The sequence below is a fragment of the Notamacropus eugenii genome, chromosome 4 (genome assembly GCF_028372415.1).
Source record: "Notamacropus eugenii isolate mMacEug1 chromosome 4, mMacEug1.pri_v2, whole genome shotgun sequence".
NCBI classification, from domain to species: domain Eukaryota; kingdom Metazoa; phylum Chordata; class Mammalia; order Diprotodontia; family Macropodidae; genus Notamacropus; species Notamacropus eugenii.
The window spans coordinates 180486147-180507501 of record NC_092875.1 but is presented as its reverse complement, the minus strand read 5'-3'; positions in this window follow the sequence as shown (position 1 = coordinate 180507501).

Below are 21355 nucleotides of genomic sequence, written 5' to 3'. Positions count from 1 at the left end.
TTCTTTTCTGTTGCACAAGGCAATGAGATAGTTGGGAGGTGATACCTTTGAGTTGTTTTAATTTGCATTTCTCTAATCAATAATGATTTAAAACCTTTTTTTCATATAATTATAGATAACTTTGATTTCTTTAGAAAACTGTCTATTTGTCTTCTTTGACCATTTATCAACTAAGCAAAGACTAATAGTCTTATAAATTTCAATCAGTTCTGGACATATTTTTTAAAAATAAGGTCTTTATCCTAGAAACTTTCTGGAAAATATTTTCCCCAGTTTTCTTCTTTCCTCCTACTCTTTTCTGCATTGGTTTTGCACTTACAAAAATGCTTAGTTTAATGCAATCAAAATTATCCATTTTATATCCTGTAATACCTTCTACTTTTTGGTTTGGTCATAAATTCTTCCTTTATCCATAGTTCTGAAAAAGCAAAAATTTCCATCCTCCCCTTATTTGTTTATGATATCATCTTTTATATATAAATCATGTAACCATTTCAACTTTATCTTAGTATACATTGTAAAATGTTTGGTTCAGTCAAACTGCTTTCCAGTTTTCCCAAAATTTTTCATGAAATAGTTGAGTTCTTGTCCCCAAAGCTTGGATCTTTGGGTTTATAAAATAGTAGATTAATATGATCGTTTACCACTGTATATTGTGTACTTAATCTATTCCACTGATCTACTACTGCATTTCTTAGCCTCTACCAGATTGTTTTGATTAGTACTACATTGTAATATGGTTTGAGATGTAGTAATGTTGGGTACCTTTCTTCTTATTTTTGTTCATTGATTCCCTTGACTTTTTTATACCTTGTCTTCATATAGTTCCTGAGTTTGCCCTGATTGGTAGACTCCAAAATATTTTGTATTCTCAGCAGTTGTTTTAATTGAGACTTCTTTCTCTTACTGATGGATTTTTTGATAACATATAGTAATAATGATCATTTATACAGTTCTATTTTTTATTTATTTTTTATCTTGCAAATTTGCTGAAGTTGTTAATTATTACAACTAGTTTAGCTGACTCCCAGAACTCTCTCAGTATATCATCATATTGTTGGCAATATGATGTTTTAGTACTACATTGCCTATTACTAATTCCTTTAACATTTTTCTTTTTTTATTGCTGCAGCTTGCACTTCTAGTAAAATATTAAATAAAAGTAGTGATATGGTTATCTTTGCTTCACTTTTGATCTTTTTGGGAAGGTTTATAGTTCATCGCCATTATAGATAATGCGGGTTTTAGGTAGATACTATTGATAATTTTAAGAAAAGTTATTATTATGCCTTCTATACTATTTAATTGGAATGAGTGTTGTATTTTATCCATAGATTTTCTGCATTTATTGACATAATTACAAAATTTGTGTTTTGTTATTGATATGGTCAAGTATACTGATAGTTTTCCTAATATTGAGTCAGTTTTATATTTTTTGTATAAATCCCTCTTGGTCATAACATATGATCTTTGTGATAATCTCCTTAGAATTAATTTAAAATTTTTGTATCAATAGTCGTGAGAAAAATTAATCTATAGTTTTCTTTCTCTGATTTTGCTCTTCCTGGCTTAGGGATAAGAACCATATTTCTGTCACAAAAGGAACCTTATAAGCCACTTTCTTTGTTTATTATTTCCCCCAAAGACTTGTAGGTCTTGTTTTGTTTTGTTTTGTTTACTGTTTGATAAAATTCATTTGTCAAATCATCTTGTCCTGACATTTTTGTTTTTAAGGAACTTATTTGTGGCTTGTTTAATTTCTTTTTCTAAAATAGGCTTATTTAAGTATTCTACATCCACTTCTGTTAATCTGGGCAATTTATATATTTTTTCAAATGTTCACTAATTTCATTTAAATTTTCAAATTTGTTAGCATATAATTAGGAAAAAGAGGATCTAATAATTGCTTTAAATGCAACTTCATTGGTGGTGAATTCAACCTTTTCATTTTTGATAGTAGTAAGTTGATTTTCACCTTCCTTTTTTAAAAATTCAAACTCATCAGTGGCTTCACTGTTTTTTTTTTCCCATAAAACCAGGTATCAATTTTTTTTTTAAAATTATTACTTCAGTGGTTCTCTTTCTTTCAATTTTATAAATGTCTCCTTTGATTTTCAGGTCTTTCATTTTGGTGTTTAATTTGAGGTGAAGTTGATTTTTTTTAATTGCATGTCCAATTCATCATTCTACTCCTTCCCAATTTTTAATGTAAGCATTTAAAGGAATAAATTTTCCCCTAAACACTGCTATGGTTGCAACACATAAATTTTAGTAATGGTGCCTTATTATTGGTATTCTCTTTAATGAAATTATTTATTGTTTCTGGTCTTTCTTCTTTGACCAGCTCATTTTTTAAAGATTAGATGATTTAGTATCCTTTTAATTTTTTACATAAATTTGCATGACTATTGAATATAATTTTTATTGCATTGTGTAATGAAAAGCCTTTATTTAATTTTTCTGTGTCCTAATCAATGGTCATTTTTTTTTTGTAGGTGCCATGTATACGTGAGAAAAAGGTTTATTCCTTTCTGTTCCCATTCAGTTTTCTTCACTAATCAATGATATTCAACTTTTCTAAAATTCTACTTATCTCCATAATGTTTTCCTTGTTTATTTAATAGTTAGATTATCTAGTTCTAAATGAGCAAAGTTGAGGTTTCCCACTAGTTTAATTTTACTATTTCCTCTTGTACCTCATTTACTTTTCCTTTAAGAATTTGGATGCTATGCTATTTGGTGTATATATGTTTAGTATTTATATTATTTCTTGTCTATGGAAATTTTTAGCAAAATGGAATTTTCCTACTTATCTCTTTTAATAAGATCTATATTGCTTTTGTTTTGTCTGAGCTAATATTTGTTTTTCCTGATTTTTTACAGCAGGTTGAAGCATAAAAGTTTTTGCTCCAACTTCTTGTTTTAACTCTTTGTTTGTCTCTGTTTTGAGTGTGATATTTGTAAGCAATATATCATTGGATTCTGATGTTTAGTCCATTCTACTATCCACTTCCATTTTATGAGTGAGTTCATTCCATTGACAATCATAGCTATTAACTCTTTATTTTCCTCCATCATATTTTTCTCTGTTTATGTTCTCTGTCTCTTTGTGTCTGTCTGTCTGTCTCTTTCTCCCTTCCATCTCTCCTCAAAAGTCTGTTTTGCTTGTGATAACTGCATATTTTAATCTGCCCTACTTTCTATCAGTTCTGTCACTTATCTTATGCCTTTTCCCTCCTACTTCCCTGTAGGGAAAGTAAGATTTACGTACCTAATTGAATGTGTATATTCCCTGTTTTTTTTAAAAGATCATGGCTTTCAGGTAGCCCAATGATTACTTTTTAATAGGAAATGGTGGAATTCTACAGTTTTTTTTATTTTTTAATTTTTTTTTCTTGTTTTATTAATTCATTTATTTTAGTCTTCAGTCTTCATTTTCTCAAAATTTTGAATTCCAAATTTTCTCCCCATCTCTCCCTCACAACAAGCACAAGGTGGCATGAATTCAGATTATCCCTTGCCCAAGTCTGCTCTCCCCTCTACCACCTCCCATCCTAACCTGCTCCCCCTCACTTTCTTGAAAGGCAAGATAGATTTCTATACCCCATTGACTCTACATCTTATTTCCCAGTTGCATGTAAAAAACCATTTTACCACTTTTTTTTTTAAATTTTGAGTTCTAAATTCCCTCCACTCTTCCCTCCCTACCCATCCTCATTGAGAAGGTACAAGTTTTATACACACACACACACACACACACACACCCATATGTGTGCAGTTATGCAAAACACTTCCATAATAGTTATGTTGTGAAAGACTTTTACCCTCCATTCTATCCTGGCCCCTCATTTATTCTGTTCTCTTATTTCATCCTGTCCCTTTTCAAAACTATTTGTTTCTGACTAACCCTTCCCCCAAACTGCCCTCCATTCTATCATTCCCACATCCATCTCCTTCCTCCTACTTTCCTGAAGGGTAAGATGCCCTATTGAGTGTGTATATTATTCATTCGTTAAGCCAAACCCAGTAAGAGTAAGTTTCACTCATTCTCTCTCACCTCCCTCCTCCTCCCCTCCATTGAAAAAAACTTTTTCTTTCCACTTTTATATGAGGTAATTTACCCCATTCTATCTCTCCCTTTCTCCTCCTCCCAATATATTCCTCTCTCATCCCTTAAATTTTTTAGATATCATCCCTTCATATTCAACTCACCCTGTGCCCCCCCATATATGTATGCATGTATGTATATAATCCCCCCTACTACCTTAACACTGAGAAAAGTCTCAGTATTTGCTTTTACTCCACTATCTTTCCATGAATGAATGTAAACAGTTCAACTTTAGTAAGGCTCTTATGATTTCTCTTTCCTGTTAATTTTTGCATGCTTCTCTTGATTCTTGTAGTTGAAAGCCAAATTTTCTACCTTTGGGCTTTTTAACAGGAATGTTTAAATTCCTCTATTCCATTGAATATCCATTTTTTCCCCCTGAAGTATTATACTATGTTTTGCTGGGTAGGTGACTTTTGGTTTTAATCGTCTCTCCTGTGACCTCCAGAATGTGACATTACAGGCCCTTTAATCCCTTAATGTAGAAGCTGCTAGATCTTGTATTATCCTGATTGTATTTCCACAATACTCAAATTGTTTCTTTCTAGCTGCCTGTAATATTTTCTCCTGGACCTGGGAACACTGGAATTTGGCTAACATATTCCTAAAGTTTTCCTTTTGGGATCTGATTTAGGATGTGATTGATGGAGTCTTTCAATTTCTATTTTACTCTCTGGTTCTAGAATATCAGGGCAGTTTTCCTTGATAATTTCATGAAAGATGGTGTCTAAGCTCTTTTTTTGATCATGGCTTTCAAGTAGTTCAATAAATTTTAAATTATATCTCCTGAATCTATTTTTCTGGTCAGTGGTTTGTTCCAATGAGATGTTTCATGTTGTCTTCAATGTTTTCATTCTTTTGTTTCTGTTTTACAATTTATTGTTTTCTCATAAAGTCATTAGCTTCCTTTTGCTCCATTCTAATTTTGAAGGAATTATTTTCTTCAGTGAGCTTTTTGATCTCCTTTTTTCCATTTCACCAATTTTATTTTTTTAAGGCATTGTTATCCCAATTGGCTTTTTGGACCTCTTTTGCCATTTGGTTTAGTTTATTTTTAAGGTGCTATTTTCTTCAGTAATTGTTTGTGTATCCTTTAGCAAGCTATTGACTCATTTTTCATGATTTTCTTGCATGATTCTCATTTCTCTTCCCAACTTTTCCTCTACTTCTCTTGCTTGATTTTCAAAATCTATTTTGAGCTCTTCCATGGCCTGTAACCAATTTACATTTTTCTTGGAGACTTTTGATGTAGGAGATTTGACTTTGTTGTCTTCTTCTGGTTTTATGATTTGATTTTCTTTGTCACCAAAATAAGATTCTATAGTTTGAATACATTTTTATGCTTTTTGCTCATTTTCAAAGCCAAACACTTGACTTTCTAACTCTTTATTAAGGTAGGCCTCTGCTTCCAGTGTATAGAGTGCCCTGTCCCAAACTTCTGGGATTTTGTGTAGCTGTTTTCAGAGATACTGGGGGCCAGTAAATTTTCATTTCTTTCAAGGTGGTATGATCAAACAAGGGATCTTTACTCCTTTCCAAGCCTGTGCTGTGGTCTGTGAGTACCATATGCACTCATTTTGACTTGGAACTGTGTGGAGGATTCCCTTTTCACCACTACCACAAGCTCTGCCACACTAGCACTCCTCTTCACCCTAGGACCACCACCCAGGACTGCAACACAGATCCAAGCACAGGCAAAACAAGAGAATCTTGCCTTAGTGTCAGCAAAGAGATCTTTGAAATTGCCCTCTAATCAGCCACTTGATCCTCACTCCATTTTGGGGGATAGGAGCTCCAGATGCAGCTATGTCTGCTGCTGCTGCCTCCACCATCCCAGGGAGGGGTCTAGAATGTATTCCTCTCAAACAGAGTTTTGCCACTGACCTTCTTTGCTGTCTTTAGCGTTTCTGGGCTTAAAAGTCTGGAAATCACCACAGCTGCCAGTGACGAGTTCTCTTGAAGCCTTCTCTGGCCCCATCTACACTGGCGTGACCCAAGCTAGATTATATTCTGCTCCCAGCCTGGTGCAACAGATACTTCCTCTCGAACTTCCATGTTGAGTTGTCCTGGAGATTTGTTTCACTGTGCCATTTTGCATGTTCCACAGCTCTGCAGTTTGTTTAGTTATTTTTTTTACAGGAATTTGGAGGGGTTTGGGGGATGGTTCAAGGAAGTCCCTATTTTTACTCCATTATCTTGTTTCTGCCCCAAGACCAATGATAATTTAATTATCTGTCCTTGAACTGTTTTTCAGGCCAATTATTTCTCCAATGAGTTATTCCATATTTTCTTCAATTTTTTTTTTTCATTTTCTTTTACTGTTTCTGATGCTTCATGGAATCATTAGCTTCTACTTGACCAGTTCCAGTTTTTTTAAAGAATTACTTTCCTTAGTATACTTTTGTACTTCTTTTTCCATTTGGCTAATTTTATTTTAAGATGTTCTTTTCTTCAGTTAATTTTTGTACCTCTTTTATAATTTGGTTTAATTCTGTTTTTTTAAGGTATTATTTTCTTTAGTATTTTTGTACCTCTTTTACCAAACTTTTGACTTTCATAATTTTCTTGCACCCTTCTAATTTCTTTCTCAAGCTCTCTTACTTGATTTTTAAAATCCTTTTCTAGTTCTTCTAGGAACTCTTGTTAGGCTTTTTCCAGTTCACATTTTTCTTTGAGGCTTTGCTTGTAGCTGTTTTGAGAGTGTTGCTTTGATCTTCTCTTTCACCATGATACCTTTGGGGTCAGCTTTTGTTGTTGTTGTTGTTTGCTCATTTCTATAGTCTATTTCCTGGTGTTTAACTTTACATTGAAGTTAGGCTCTGATTCCCAGGATATAGGGGGTACTCATTCAAACTTCATGTTTTTAGCGCTACTATTTTTCTGAGTCAGTTCTGGGAGACTGTTAAGTTTTCAGTGCTTCCAAGGTAGTGCTGATGAAGGAAAGATGTGGTCATTATTGTCCTGACCCATGATATGGTCTTCTTCCAGGAAAGGACCTCATTCCTCTTTAGTCACAAATGCTAGCATTTCTTTTGGCCCTGGATCTTTGGTCAGGTTCTCTGCTCTCTTGCAGATGCAGATGCTAATGCTAATTTCTTGAACTGAAACAATCAATCAATCAATCAAACAAACAAAAAGACTTTCTTCTCCTTTGTCAGTATCCACATGCATTCTTCTGTAATCTGGAACTGTGACAGGGCCCCTACTCTTTCCACAGCTGAAAGGCTGGTGCACTCACAACCTTCCTTATCTTGAAACCATTACCCATAAATGCATATGGGCAGTGGAAGAGAGTTCTGCATCCAGTGCCAGAAAAATTTCCCCTGTAATCTCTTTCTGATCAGTTTTCTGACCTCTTTACCATCTGTGCACTATGTACTCCTATAGCTATTCTTGCCCCTGATACGGATGCCTCCAAGGTCTGCATCTGGTGTTATGGTATCAGGCCTTTCCTGAGCACCCAGACCTGACTATCATCTTGGTTGGATAGACCTTTCCTGCTGACCTTCTAAGCTGTAGTCAAGAAAATTATTTCCCTCAGAATTTTTCTTGGCTCTGCTGCTCCAGATTTTGATTTGAGCATTACTTTAAAGGTGTTTGAAGAGAAATTTGAAAATTTGGAAAAGATCAGTTAAGTTCTGTAATAGTAATTTAAATGGAAAGATCTTTCTCATTCAATAATGGACCAATGTCACCTGTTTAAATCACTTAGAAGCCTAAGTCACATGTGGTAGAAGGAGCTTGCTGAATGTGTGGAACAGGAAGGGTGGAACAGAACCGGAAGGAAATGAGTGAGCATAGTTGGGGTGGAGGAAACAGGAAACAGGAAGGCAGGCAGGCATGGCAAGGTTTGACTTATGAGTGTTTGCTTGTGAGAAGGTCCTGGCAGAGGGAGGGAGGCTTGGGAATGACTTTGTCCCCTGAAGTGATCATGTTTATTGACTTGTTGGCTACCGTGACAGGTTTAACTTTCTGGTTCTGGGATTTGGCTCTTTCGTGTCTAAATAAATGTTTTTCTTCTGCCTTCTTTATGGAGTGTCTTTTATACTTTACGAACTATGCAGGCATATTCATAGTCACCACCAGTGCTGTAAAGAGTGCCTTGGTGATACAAGTTCCTGTCTCTATTTCACCATCCTGACTCCACCATTTATATGTTTCCTTTTTTACCATGAAATATGATGGAAAGGACTTTAATTTTTTTAAAAGTAGAATAAAAAAATAATAGAGCAGATCATATTTATATTTTGTAATGTATACAAAATGCACTGAATTTCAACTAATTATTTTACATAGATCTCACAAAACTGAGTTTGGGGGAAATGTTTATGTATTTATACAAACTCATTCATCTAACATATTTATCAAGCGTCTAATATGTGTGAGCCATTGCTAGATGCTGGTTGTGATACAAGATGAAGAAAATGTAGTTCTTGTCCTCAAAGAGGTCAGAGATATTTGCATAAATCAATATGGTATAGAATAGAGTCAGTAGTATGAAAATAAGGAGTGTAAACTATTTTGCATTCAAATAAATAGATTATAGAAAATACATGAAACTATGGAGCTTTTTGCAATATTTTTTCTATTTATGCTTTTATTGGCACCTAAATTGCACAGTCGAGAAGATCTGGGTTCCAATCCTTTTTCATACACTTGTTAGTTAGTTGTGTGATCCTGGGGAAGTCACTTTCCTTCTCTGTGTTTTATTTCCCCTCACCTGTAAAATGGAGGCTAATAATAGCAGTTACTTTGTAGATTTGTTGTGAGAATCAAATGTGAGAAATCAAGTGCTTTGTAAAACACATCAATATTTAAATGTTAGCTATCATAATAATATACATATCTTATGTTAAGTATATGAATATCATATATGAATTTATAAATATTTGCATACACATGAATTTTCTTGAATAGTTTATATAATATTGATGAGGCATGTGTTGCTCATTGTGACACTTTCAGTATCTGATTTGGCATGCCTCCATGGTATCTTGTCTCTGATATTAAATCTTAAAACTAAATCTTTGCTACTATGCTTTAATTTGTTTATTTTCTAAGAAAAGTTGAAATATTATTGACTACCCAATGTGAATTGCTTGTGGAAACTGCTAAAAAACCTTTTATGGGACAAAATCCCCCTCAGTATTACAGGCTGCTCTCTATGTCTAAAGTTTGCAGTACCATTTATTTCCCTTTCACGATAGGGACACACATGATGAGAAGGTCATCTTACATATGAAATTTCACTTTACTTACCACTTTTAAATAATTCATCTAAAAGAGTGTACTCAGACTAGCTGTTTGGATGGCAGGTTAAATGTTTTACAACAATCTGGGAATTCTAGAATTTGTAGTTCTTAAAGCTTTGAAAGCATCTGAGGGCTTTTTTTTTCCCACATACATACATACAGAACACATATTCACAAGTATATATCTGAGTTTACATATACATCACAACCTATGGAAGCCCTGTTACCACCCTGCCACTAGACAGTTCAGATCTTTATTTGTACTGCTACCTACCTATTTTTGTAAAGCAAGGAAGATCTGTGTGGCTGAATTAAACAAGTTCCCTCCTAACTCCTAGAATCTTTAAGATAGCATTTATTATGGATGAGGAGTATCATATTTACAAAGATGACAAGATTGCTATTGTAGTTCACTGAGGTAATAATGGGTTAGTAAGACAATGTTTATGGAGCAATTTTCATTTACAAAGTATGAAACTCAAGATGAAGAATTAGGCTCTTTTATACTACTTTGTGGTCAAGAAAAAAAGGGATGACTGAGCTAATGAAAAAGCACTTCAATTTTGATTTAGCATTTTTCTCTAGGTAGGAGATTAATCATTAGAGATAAATAAGTAAAAGCTAATTAATGATAAGTGCTTCCAGAATAACCTCTCTTTCTATCGCTCTCTCTTTCTCTGTCTCTCTCTATTCCTCTCCCTCCCTCCTTTTCTCTCTCCATCTTTCCTTTCCTTTCCTTTCCTTTCCTTTCCTTTCCTTTCCTTTCCTTTCCTTTCCTTTCCTTTCCTTTCCTTTCCTTTCCTTTCCTTTCCTTTCCTTTCCTTTCCTTTCCTTTCCTTTCCTTTCCTTTCCTTTCCTTTCCTTCCCTTCCCTTCCCTTCCCTTCCCTTCCCTTCCCTTCCCTTCCCTTCCCTTCCTTTCCTTTCTTCCTCCCTTCCTTCTTTCCCTCCTTCCCTGCTTTCTTTTCTTCCTCAAGTAGACCAGACTAGTTACCTCTTAGCTAGTCTGACTACTGATTGAGTCAATAACTTTGATCTCTTCTTTTTCTGACATGGGCTAATTCCACTCTTTAGACAATATGTTAAAACATTGGGGATGTCTCAAGTTGTACAGATTTAATTGAAAGGGAGAGAGATTAGAGGTAGAAAACCAATAAGAAGTTTATTACAATAGTCCATGAAAGATGTAGTCTGAAGTCTGAACTATGGTGATAGAAGCAGCAATATAAATAAGTGGGCAGGTAGCAGATACATTAATAAGACAGAAATCACAGAATCCAGTTACTAGGAAGTGAGTACAAGGGGAGGTAGGAAAGGAAGGCAGAGTAGGAATGAAAGGGAGGAGTCAAAGACGGCTGTCTTTGATATACATACATCCACACGTAGATAATTTATGTGGGATTCCATAATACATCTATCCACACACATATATGTATATATGTATGTATGTGTGTATGTATATGTATATGTGTGTGTCAGAAAGAGTATAGAATTCAAACTTTGCAAACTCTGCAGCAAACATAAAAATAATAATGTTTAGCTTTGCAAACCTTGTCACAAAAATCTGTATATAAAAATGAACAACAAACATAGTTCTTGCTATACTGCAGGAACATATGTAACATATAAAACTAGACATGTTACACAACATAAATAAAAGCAATTCCACATTCAGGTTTTTCAGTTGTCTTTCAGTTGTGTCTGACTCTTCGTGATCCCATTTGGGGTTTTCTTGGCAGAGCTACTTGAGTGCTTTGCCATTTCCTTCTCCAGCTCATTTTACAGTCCCATGACTTATCAGCAACAACCATATAAGAAATATGCAAAGATCTCATCAAATTCAAATTGAGCAATGCATTAGCCGTATCTGAAAATGTACCCCCAAATCAATAATTAGTCATTATTCCAGGATACAAATAACTATACTTTAGAGGAAAAATGAAAACAAAAACAAGCAAAATAAAACAGTTATTATGTTTATATGGTTCTTTAAAACAAACAAAAATTCAAAACCTAAATTCTGAAATTATCTGCTCTCTCTCATTTCTTTCTCTGTAGTGGGAGATAAGAGCTAAAAAAAGAATGTTTGAGTTGAATGTAATTGAGAGGTAGCATCATAATCTCATCTTCAATATTTTTGTTTGTTTTAGATAAAAACTATTAAAAGAAAAAAATACATAAGAAGCTAGAGAAAATTCTGGAATAAGAAAAATATCACAATACTCAGGTCATTGACTCTCATCATCTATATTTAAGCTTACATTTCTCACACCCCAGTGGACTTTGCTTATGGGCAGAGGCAAATATCGCTTACACCTAGTGGCAAGTAAAGTGGAATTTCATATGTAAGATCACCTTCTCATTATGTGTGTCCCTGTCGTGAAAGGTAAATAAATTAAACTGCAACCTTTAGACACAGAGAGGATAGAGGGGATACTTGTACCAGTCCAACTTGACCTGGATGGCCACCAGGATCCATTTCAAGGTATGGATCAAATGATTCTAAAGAGATGGTCATTGTTTACTGGTCCCATGTTATCTGTTTTTGTACCTTGCTGTAAACCCTACTTAAATAGCCTCAGAGAAGCTTTGGAGCTATCTCTGTTTCTTTCTCTCACCTTAAACAAAATATTGTTTCACTAATAATGATGTGTTGCTCTCCAAAGCATGCTAAGAGATTAAATTTATGTCAAAAAAGTGATTGATTAAAGAACAGATTCTGATGAGTTTTCTAAGAAACGATGCATTACCAGATCCTAGGGTGATTGAAAGAAAGTTACCTTCTTGGCTACTCTTACAATGTGCTAAGGAAGGGAAGTCAACGTACTTCTGCTCTCATTGTCCATCGCAGTACCACTTCCTCAGAGCGCCCAAAGTAATAACAAATTGTCTGTAAATGTATTTCACGCTCTCTTCAACTCATAAGCTTCACTAACATGGCATGGCCTAGTTGTCCTAGCCTACCCCTGCTGCTCCTTTTCTTTCTCCTTTTCTCCCACAGTTTCCTTACCCAAGATAGTAAAAGGAAACTTTCTAGTCATTTAAGAAAAAAAAATCAAGGCAGTGCTAGGAATCCAGGATCAATCAATCAATCAATCAATCAATTAATTAATAATGACAGGTACAGTTTACATAGCACCTACTATGGATCAGGTACTGCTTTACAATTATTATCTCACTTAATCCACACCACAACCCTGGTAAGTCGGTGCTATTATTATCCCAGTTGCACAGATGAGGAAGCAAATAAATCTGTGTTAAATGATCTGTCCAAGATCACAGAGCTAGTAAGTGTCTAAAACCAGATTTAGACTTAGGCCTTCTGGACTTCTGACCTGGCACTCTTTCCAATTGAGTTCAAGTCTTTCCTTGGGATACAGTGATTTAATGATTTTGAGCAACTTGGTTAAACCATCAGTGCTCTAGGCAACATGCATTTGTAGGGGGAGTTTTCTTTCTTAGGAATTCAATAAACCGGAAACATCACAAGCCAAGTTCCTATCACTATTTCCTATGTTAGAAATCATGTAATATACCTTAATTCCAGGCCTGGAACTAAGCTCTGGTCCAGACCTCAGAGATTTTCCTCTCCTACTGTCCACACCAAAAGCTCAAATAAGGTAACCTGGGCTCCAGTTTTGCCTGGTAATCAATTAGTTAAACAGCACATAAATATTTATTTTCTACTCTTTGTCCAAGATTGTGCCAATCTATGAGAATTGTACTAGCAAATCTGAAAATAAAACAGCCTAAATGATTGTACCATCTTCACATACCCTTCAAAGGTAGTTTGATTGCAAACTAGAATGAAATTTGATAGGAAGTCAATCAAAATGTAAATTACATCCTTACTATATGCCAGGTATTGTACTAATGATACCAAGATAAAGCAGGCTCAAAAGATCATAGATTAGAGCTGGAAAAAACTTCAAAGATTCTGTATTCTAATACCAACGTAAATTATCTGGATTCCATATGTACAGTAAAAGAAGCTAAAGCCCCAAAATGTAATATATTTTGTTGAAGGTCACACAAATGGGCAATGGCAGAGCTAGACTGAGAATGAAAGTCCCTTAACTGACATCAATATGTATTTAATAGATGTTTCAAAATAAATTACATAGTTCTTTTTGCTAAGTATCTTGATATATAAGCTCAAGATAGCTGAGCTCAAAAATGCATTTTGTCATCAGGAACTTCTCTCTTCTAGATTGAGAAGAAACTTTCACTAAATGAAATTAGAGACAGAATATTGCATTATTTCTAATTGAGCAATGGATAAGAAAATCTGTGGGTTTTTGAGAAACTCCTTCTGGCATTTGGTGGGCAGTAAAACAGATTCAAAATTACATTTTGTAATTCAATAAATGGTTTGGAGGAGAAGATAATTCAGATCATTTAGGTATATTGCTATACTGTTGGATATAAGTAAACACTATGCCTTTCTTTTTATTTCCTACCTTATATATTTATCTTATAAACCTTAAGAAGGCACAGAATTAAACAAGTTTCATATATTTCCTGCTACTGAAGTCCTACTCTAGTGACCCTTTGAGCCTAGAGGTTTAAGACTGAGCTTCTATTCATGTTTATAACTTATTTTGCTGAATGGCCCCCACATTTCAGACCTCCCAGATTCTAGCTTACTGGTAGTGTAACATAACTTAAATAGTCCATCTCATAGAAGAATTGCATATGATTACTGTACCTTAACAAAACAAGAGTATAAAGATTTCAATCAATTATTCATCTTTTCCCGTAATATAATAGAATATCATTTCCAAAAGCAGGGGATTGGACCAAGTTTTTGTACAAGTTCTATGTCCAATTGTACAAGTCTCTTCAAGAAAGAAGTTGTATTAGACATCTTTTATTGTGTTATACTTATCTTTGAAAAGATAATCATTTTCTACTTGTCTGTACCTTCTTAAAATCACAGTAAAAGTATCCAAAACCTCTCTGAGTTAGGCTATTTAAATAGGATTTACAGCAAGGTAGCAAAAACAGATAACATGGGGCCAGTAAACAATGGCCATCTCTTTAGAATCATTTGATCCATACCTTGAAATGGATCTTGGTAGCCATCCAGGTTAAGTTGGACTGGTCCAAGTATCCCCACTATAGAATGCCCAGCAAACGGTCATCCAGAACTTTCCTCAAAGACCTTCAGATTAAGTGGAGTCCACACCATCCCAAAGCAACTTAATATTCTTAGATATCTCCACTTGTGAGGACTATTTTTTTCTTCCCTTTCTGAAGCCTAAATTTGACTGTTTTTGTTACTTCTATAACTTCTAGTTTTATTCTTGAGAGCCAAACACCACAAATTAAACTTTTCTTCCACAGAACAGCTCTTCAATTACTTGTAAAAGCTATCATATACTCCTTGAATCTTCTCTTTTATAGGCTGAACTTCCCAGTTTCTTCAATCAATTCTTATTTAACAACCTCAAGGCTCTCCACAATTCTTGCAAAATATCCCTAGAGACACTATAGCTTATAAATATTGTTTCTAATTTGTAGTGCCAAGAACTTAACATAGGTGGTGTACCTTATGACTGTCATTTTAATGTTCTTTGACTCTGTGTTGTTTAATACAAACTAAGCCTGAGTTAGTTTTTGTGGGACTGCTCTTGTTGCTTCCTATTGAATTTGAAATTTACTAAAATATATCCCTCATTGTATACTTACAAAATTTGTTTGCTGAATCTTACTATAACCTGTAAATTACATATGACCCTAACTTGCACCTACCTTCTCTTTCTCTAAGTGCTGAGTCACTTACCTTAACTTATACTCATAAAAGCAGTGGAACAGAAAAGATCAGAAGGGAAATCACTGGCATGGAAGGAATGATGGAATGAGTACATTCTAATACTCATCACTGAGGCATCTCAGGTCTCACTGGAGAGCGTCTTATTTATATAAAAGCAGTTGCAATAATGCCATTAAAACTTAAGGATGAAATGTTTAGTAAAGAAGAAAGCAAAAGTATGATAGTTACTTAAAATAAGGAAATTCAGGAATAATTAAGTGTAATTCCACTCAGTAACATGGTCCAATCTCTCCCAATAATGCCCACATTCGGGGGGGGGGGGGGTGGGGGGAGAAGAAAGGTGGCATAGACTTACAGAAAACAAGCATTGAATCTTATGCTCAGAGAAAGCTATATGATTAGGCAAGAATTTTATGAGGCTCAAATGCAATAATGGATGTAAAGAACTTTGCAAACCTTAAAACATGAATTAATTATTCATCCAGTCACCAGGCCTCCAAGATTGTGGTGACTTAATTTCCTGAACCTTGTACTGAAATTCCATTGAGTTCAAACAAGGTTTATAGAACAATACAGGGCTGTGCATGTAAACATTTAACAACCAGACTTTGGGCAAAGGTAGTGAACACATTTTCACAGAAAATATTATGAATACTTTTTAAAGTCTAAACAATGAAAAAAAAAAATCAAACCAAGTCCTAATTTGTAGTAATTATCTATTTTTAAGATACAAATGCTTAGAGTGAAAATTTGATGATTAGCTCTCACAAGGTAGTGAAAATTGGCTTTATCACATCTCTTTCCTTATGCAACTCATAACTGAATTGCAAGTTTGATATCATTGATCTTATTATAGGAACTTCTGCAATACCTTCCACCTGCTAGGAAAAATAACTTCTCTGCTCTTTGCTCCTTCCTAGTCCTAAAAGTTCTATGTCTATGTTAAGCCATTGTTGTGCATTTTCTTTGGTTACTGGAGCATTTTCAAGCTGCTTTAGCATATCACCACCCACTCTTGTCAGGTTCTGGAAAGTGTTTGTATTCTTCTAGAAAAATATCATCAAAGCTCAAAGTTACTGCAAAGTCTGATTTTCCCCTTCTCCCTATCGTAAGCTAGGTATTAATGAACAAGTCAATGAATAAAAACTAAGCCTGGATCTACAGAAATATGACTAGTTTGGAAGCTATCTTCCTATAAGCAGCATTTAATCAAAAAGTTTTGAATTAACAATAGAAGTTCAAATTCTGTAATTTTTTGACATGCTGAGAATATAGAGTGCTAAAATCTATATAGCCTAAAAAAATCTCTTTAATCATTTATTTCATTTTTTTCTTGTCAAGTTCACTTTTTGTACCCAATTGCAAGACATTATATTTCTCTCTACTGAATTTTATTTTGTTAGGTTCAGTCCAGTGCTCTAGCCTGTCAAGATCCTTTCAAGTCCTCTCAGATTTCAGATCACTGTCATCCTACGTGGAAATTTCATGAGAATTCCATCTATGTCTTTATTCAAGTCATTGCTAAAAATGTTTTTAAAAGCACAGAATTAATCATAGATCCCTAGAGTATTCCCATTATAGACCTCCTGTATTATCATTGAACCATTAACTAATCTTTGAGTCTATCCATATAATAAATAAATTCTGATTCCTTCTCATTACATTATTTATTTCATATGTCTCCATCTTCTCTACAATAAGGGTCTAAGATATTTTATCAAATGCTTATCTATAGTCTAAGTGAAATACATCCACAGGAGTCTACTTAGTTACTATTTTTAATAATATTTTCAAAAGAGGAAATTATGTTAGTGTAGAATGATCTATTCTTGATCAAGTCATAATAAATCATAATAATTACCATTTTCCTCCGGATAAATGTCTTTGATAGTTTGTTCTAAAATATTCCAAGGAATCAAAGTTAAAATCACTGGCCACAAGTTTGGAGACACTGCTTTATTCCCTTTATAAACTACCTTTCTAAAGGCTTATTCCTCTTCTATTTTCCATGATCTTATAAAAATGGCTAAGCAATCATATTTATTAATCAGTTCAGGATGAAAGATATATACCATTTGGCCAAGGTAATGTAAATCCATCAAAGGCAGTCCAGTGCTACTCTGTAACTACCACCTTCTTACTTTTTGGGTGGGAGGTTAATTCTCTGTTGGTCATTTTTATTTTGTTATTTACAAAGCAAATATCTTCCTGTTTTACAGATAAAGCAGAAAAAAATAAGATTTAAACAATTCTTCTTCCTCTCTGCGGCCCACTATCAATATCACATCTACCCTAATAACCCTAAGAATCTCTTCTTGTATACTATTTTTTCAACTAATGTTGCTAAAAACAAAAGCAGTTGGAGTAAAACATGTATTATTCATGGTTAGATCATGCCAGTATAACCAAAATGATGATATTACTTAAATTAATTTACAGGAATAGTACTAATAAGCAAAGTGCCAAGGATTTATTTTATAGAGCTGGGCAAAATAATGAAATACAAGTGGAGAAATAAATTTTCTACACTATCAAAAGAAATAATGGAGGATAGGGGAGTATAGATGATGGTTAAATAGCATTTCTATGTATCAAACTATTTCGAAATCACTCATTATAAACACTTTTTTGTATTGGTTAATAAATTAAAGTAGAACAGATGAAATCTACAAGAATCAGAAAAAAATGAATTTGGAATCTGTCTGTTCAATAAACCCAAGTAAAGAAACTACTTGGATAAGCACTTCTTTTTCCATAGTTGCAAGGAGAACTGGATATCAGTTTGGCAATCATTTAGGCCATTATGTAACTCCATATGTTACAAGTTCAAAATCAATACAAAGGCTAAATAAAAAGCATCATATTATAAAATATAAAGGAAAATGGATGGGAGTATCTTTAGCCACTATGATTATGGGAAAAATTTTTTTAACTCAAAAAGAGATAGAAGATATAATAAAAGATAAAATTAATAACATGATTATATGGATTGAAAAGTTTTTGCATGAAAAAATCAATGAAATTAGTATGTAAAATGAGAATTGCTTATTGGGAAATAATCTTTGTAGCAGATAGATATCTGCTAGGTGTCTGAAACACATAAATACAATATTGCTACAAATATATAGGAGCAAGAACCATTTCACAATGGACTGGTCAAAGGACATAGAAATAAGTACTTAGAAGAAGAGAAAATTATTTACACTTATATGCAAAATAAGTAACAATAGCATAAGTGCAAATTAAAGCAACTCTGATGTTTTTAACATCACATGCAGAAAATTGCCAAAGATGATTTTATTCAAAAACAGCTTGACTAAAATGTCCGTGTCTATTGCTCAAGAGAGCAAAGGCATATACTCTTAAGAGAACTTGCTGTAATATTAAAAATCTACACAGAATGAGGTTATCCATATTTTCTTCTGTTTATCATTTTATTAGCTTTGTTTAGCTCTGAAAAGAACATTAAACTTCCTATTATAATATCATTCCTCATTAGGTTTCTTTCAGTTCAGTTAGTTGTTACTTTATGTATTTAAATGGTATAACAACCATAAGACTCAACATATAGTTGTCTTATAGTTGGTTTTTTTAACTTGCTTTTTCTGGAAGTGGCCTATGGGTTTTTTAGAATGAGACTATGCCTTGTTATATTTCTTATATTATCTCTATTCCATCACACTCCCTCTGCAAAAGGATGAGAAGAGTTGAAGTTTGTTTCTTGTCACAGAATGGTGTGTTGAAGGCAGGAATGGGGTTTTCTGGTAGAAAAATTCTAGCAGCGTCATAGAATTTTCTGAGTAGATTACAGAAAACAAGCAGTTGAGCAGGATGCTCATCCTCACAGGGCTGGGGAACCGGTGGCCTCGAGGTGATATGTAACCCTCTAGGTCCTATTTGACTGAATACAAACTTCACAGAAAAAATCCCCTTCATGAAAGGATTCAGTAAAACTTGAACTCAGTCCAAAAGTCATACCCAAGGACCTAGAAGGCCACATGTAGCCTCAATGCCACAGGTTCCTCACCCTTGCTCCAGAAGGTGGAAGCTGTTGGATAGGTACTGAGTAAATAAATTACAGATTGACATTCTCTGCTCTACCTTGTTAGGCTCCATGGTGTCTTGGCCTGCAGAGACAGTTATAATTGTTCTTCTGGCATATACTTCTTTTTAAGGGCTTTTTAGAGAGTGTAGTGAGGATTGTAGAAAACATCTAGTCCTCAGATGTCTTTGTCATGAGAACTAGAAGTTCCAAGTCACTTTTAATCCTTTGACTTCTTTCATTTTTATTCCAAATCATATTGCTCCAAAGAATATTTATCATCATACTCTCTCCATCTTATCCTTGAAGCTATAAAATATTTGGATAATGTTAATGTTATTTAGAGGATCTTATAAAGTTCTGCACAGATTTTCATTATTTTCCTTGATCCTCTGCAAAACAGCTATTGACATCTAAATTGTAACTATCTTTGCAGTCATCATGAGCACCTCAAAGGGAGATGATGACTAAATTTCATGAAATGAATGTTTATAAAGTGTTGTTTTTATTGTTTCTGGGGTAGAAGATGAAATCAGCCTTGCCATGTCTCTTCTCTATGGAAAACTTAGGGACTATCTCTCTATTACCTAAAACAATAAAACAGTGCTTTCACTTAAAGTATAGATGTTCATCTGATGAGATTATTGTTCTCCACTGATTCATTGTTTGTTGGATAAAAGTTTCACATGTATGTTATCAAGAGGTAAATTAATCTTTAACTGTGGTAAGTTTTCTCCAAATTTCCCCCTACCTTTCAATCATCACCATGAATAAATAGATCATAAAATACTGATAACCACTTTCTATTTCTTTCTGCTTCATGAATTTCCATGTACTTTATATGATGTTAAACTTATTTCTTATCACTTTCCCCAAAATAATCATCTTTGTGTGGTACCACTCTAAAATGTCACAGCAGGGATGATGGAAGAATATGTGACTCTGGAATTACAAACTTGATTTAAGTTTCACTTCCGTTATTCACTAGCTGTGTGACCTTGGGTACTTAATAACATTTTAGGCTCTTTTCTCATCTCTAAAATTCAAGAGTTGAGCTAGATGGCATCTGAGGACCCTTTCAGTTCTGGATCTCTAATCTTATGATCTTATATGGACTCACCAAGACAGGAGAGAAAAGTTATGAGTTCAGAAACTTTATATTGAACATTTTTACAGGATTGGAAGAATGATCAAGTCAGAGAAATAAAATCCAATATTTTTCCTAGTATAATTTATCTCAGTTTTTTTCAAATCCCAAAGATGTTTTTTTTTTCCTTTTGAGATGTTGTTTTACCTCAAAGCAAAGTAAAACTGACAGTAGAGCAAAATAACATGCTAAAGCACCTATATTCACAAAGACAACTAAAATACATAAAAAGAGCAATTGTCATGAAATAATTTCTGAAAAAAAATCAACAAAATAAATTGTAACCCAAAATATTTACTTCAGATTTACTACCTCAAATATATGGGGAAATGTGATGGGCATTTGGGTAATTTATTTTTACTACATGATCCCAGATGAAATTTACCAAAAACAAATTTTTAAAGTTACTTGTTGCCTTTTGCATTTAAAAAACAATTTTCTACCTGTCTTTTAATCCTGGACTTTGAAGTCGCAATTCTAACATTGTTTAATTTATTTTACACTTCATTATCATATGGCATGAATGTTGATAAAACAGCATAAAGTTTTTGATAAGCATCCATTAATTTTAAATTATGCACTCCTAAGCACATTTCAGAAAGTTTATCTTCCTTTTGAGGGCTCTTAAACTTAAGAAAACGAAACAAAAACCTTTGCATAGGATTCATGGCAATGACCACAAGGCATTACATTATCAGAATTGTATTAATAGACTTATTTCTGAACTGGTATTTTCCAACTTTGAGTCAGATGACTATCAGTCAGGCATAGACATTATTTACTGTTGAACTCTAACTTTATTACTGTTGAATCATTTACACATTGTTAAATGATTTGCATACTTACCAGGACAGGAGCTCTAAAAACTGCCTTCTTTCATTTCCATTGCTAAGGGGAATCATAGGGCTTGAGTTAATTTAAACAGTAAAACAATAGGAAATAATGTATTTTATAAAGCAACAGTAATGCCTTTTCCAAAAAAAGCAAAATTGAGAAAAAATTAATGATATTATCGATGCAGTACTTAATAAG